Below are 2,923 nucleotides of genomic sequence, written 5' to 3' on the forward strand. Positions count from 1 at the left end.
AAAGGCTCACTCAAGGGTCCCAAACAGTAGATGAATATTTCAAAGCCATGGAATTAGCCTTGCTTAGGTCCAACCTCAATGAGGACCGTGAAGCAACAATGGCTAGGTTTCTTCATGGGTTGAATCCAGAAATCCAAGATGTGGTGGAATTGCAGCCATATGTGGAGTTAGATGACTTGGTTCAGAAAGCCATCAAAGTGGAGCACCAAATTAAGAGGAAGAAGTCTAAGTACTCCTCTAGTACGTCAAAATCCCACTCTTGGAGAGATGAGCAAAAAAGGGAGAGCCCTAAGGCCAAGGAGGCCGTGGGCAGCCACAAAACCACCCAACCAGCCATGGAGACCAATGGGAAGACTAGAAACGTGAAGTGTTTCAAGTGTCTTGGCCATGGTCACATTGCCTCTCAATGTCCTACAAAAAGGACAATGGTGATCACTAATGGTGTCGTTGAGTCCCAATCCGAACCATCTAGTGGAGAGGAGTGTGATGATGATACATCCATGTTTAATTGTGATATTTTGATGATGAAGAGGCTCTTGGGCAGCCAAGTTAAGAGGCATGAAGAAAGCCAAAAATACAACCTATTTCACTCAAGATGTTTGGTCCAAGGCAAGGTATGCATGTTGATCATTGATGGAGGTAGCTGCACTAATGTGGTTAGCCAAAGGCTAGTGTCAAAGCTAGACCTTGAAACTAAACCACATCCCTCCCCTTACAAACTCCAATGGTTAAGTGATGTGGGTGAGTTGGTTGTGGATAGACAAGTCATGGTACCCTTCTCCATAGGGCAGTACCATGATGAGGTCTTATGTGATGTGGCTCCTATGGAAGCTAGCCACATGTTGTTGGGGAGACCATGGCAATATGAAAAGAACACTAGCCATAATGGTTTCACCAACAAGATCTCATTTATGCACCATGGTCACATGGTGGTGTTAGCCCCTCAGAGCCCTAAACAAGTCCATGAGGACCAAAAGAGGCTAAGGGCTAAGATTGAAGAAGAAAGGAAGGAAAGTGAGGCAAAAGCCAAGTCCATGGCCAAGCCTACACTTGACATTGTTCCTACTCCCAAGGCTGAAATTTTTTCTACACTTAGCCATTCTTTGAAAGATCATGGCAAGGATAGGAAAAAGGATAAGAATGAAGGCAATTCGAGGACGAATTCATTTGAAGAGGGAGGGGATGATGTAAACCCTCCTAGGGCAGCCTTTGATTCCAAGGGCAAGAGAAGTTATGATGGTCCTACAACTAGGGCCAAAGCCAAGGCAGGGATCCTTAAAGTCTCAAAGGACACAATTGACCCAGGAGAGGGTATGTGAGGAGGACATTTATGTCCTTAGGTCACTTTCTACTTAGGTTTATTTTATTTTCATTGATTCAAATAAATGAGATTGCATTCTCATATAGTCTTAGGTTTATTTTCATTGTTAGTATTTAATTCATGTAATATGGGTTGGGAATTATTTGTAACATTGGTCCATATTCATGACCAAGTAGTTTACTTAGGTTCAAGGGTAAGCCTTTCACGTGGCTAGGGCAAATGGAAGTCAATGCATGATCATTTCAAGGAAGGAGGCACGTAAGGAACTCTATCTATAAGGACAAACAAGGAGATAAGGCAATTCAGCTAACACTTTATCTCTAAGGCAAACAAGGAGATAAGGCATGGAGGGAAAACGAATTTAAAAGAAGATAGGTTTGTTTTAGCAATTTGAATTTGAATTTGAATTTGAATTTGGATTTGAAAGAAGATAGATTTGAATTTGAATTCAAGGGTATATGGCACACGTTTTCAAACTTGGAGATAAAGAGAAGATTATATGAAGATTATAGAGAGATTAATCAATCTCCCAAATATGCACACGGCTAGAAACAAGGAAAGAAGATAGGAAGCTCAATCTTTTAAGGTGCACAAGGCTATAAAATAGGGAATCCTAATCTCATCTCCAACCAACAACAAATCAGATTGGATTCAAATTAAATATGATTAGTTCCTCAAGATGAAGTCAAATTGATCAAGTCTCTTCCTTCTCCTCAACAAATTCGGCCAACCATCCACCAAAACCGAATTACACTCAAGACTAAGTCAAACAAGCAATTCAGCTCAACCAATTGATATTACTTAGGATTTTATTTTTATGTTTATTAGAAGATAATTTGATTTCTATCTTCTATTTTATCTATTCAGCCAAGGCAACTTTGCCTATTTATAGTTTGATCAAATCATTAATAAAGGTTAAGTTTTATTTTGAGTAAATTTGAATTGTTTTAGTTGAGAGCACTTCTCCTAAACTCTATCCTTTGGCCGTGGCCATTGATGAGCTTTTATCAAGCTTCTTAAGCTTGTGGCAAGCAACACTTGACTTATCAAGCTTCCATGCTTGTGGCGTCTTCCATCTCATTCCTCTTCCACCTTCTTCCTTATCAAGCCATCACAATCTGCCCTACACTTCCCTACGCCCAAATCAAAAGACAACCCTAACATATAACCCCCAACCGAACCCAATCATCCCTAAATCACCTCATCTCCCATTGATCCGAAACCATACACATCACTTTACCCTAAACAGCCACAAATCATCATCTACAATTACAAGCCAAAAACCCTTAACTCAAACCCCTCCAACCCTAATTACCTAACCAAACCGAGGCCATAAAATCTCAAACCATACACAATCCCTAGCCTACTTATACAACCCCAAACCGAAGCAAATCAACCCTAAAATTGCCCTAATTTGACAAAACCGAATTCACACATTCACAAAGCCTAATTTCAAGCTAAACGATCCTATAATTCTAGGGCAGCCCCTTGAGGTTGTCATCACATCCTCTTCCTCATCTTATCCTTATCCACATCCTCTTCCACATTCTCATCCTCATCATCATTATCGTCCTCATCCTATCCTCATGATCACCCTATCCT

Source organism: Lupinus angustifolius, chromosome LG04, assembly GCF_001865875.1.
Source record: "Lupinus angustifolius cultivar Tanjil chromosome LG04, LupAngTanjil_v1.0, whole genome shotgun sequence".
Lineage (NCBI taxonomy): Eukaryota > Viridiplantae > Streptophyta > Magnoliopsida > Fabales > Fabaceae > Lupinus > Lupinus angustifolius.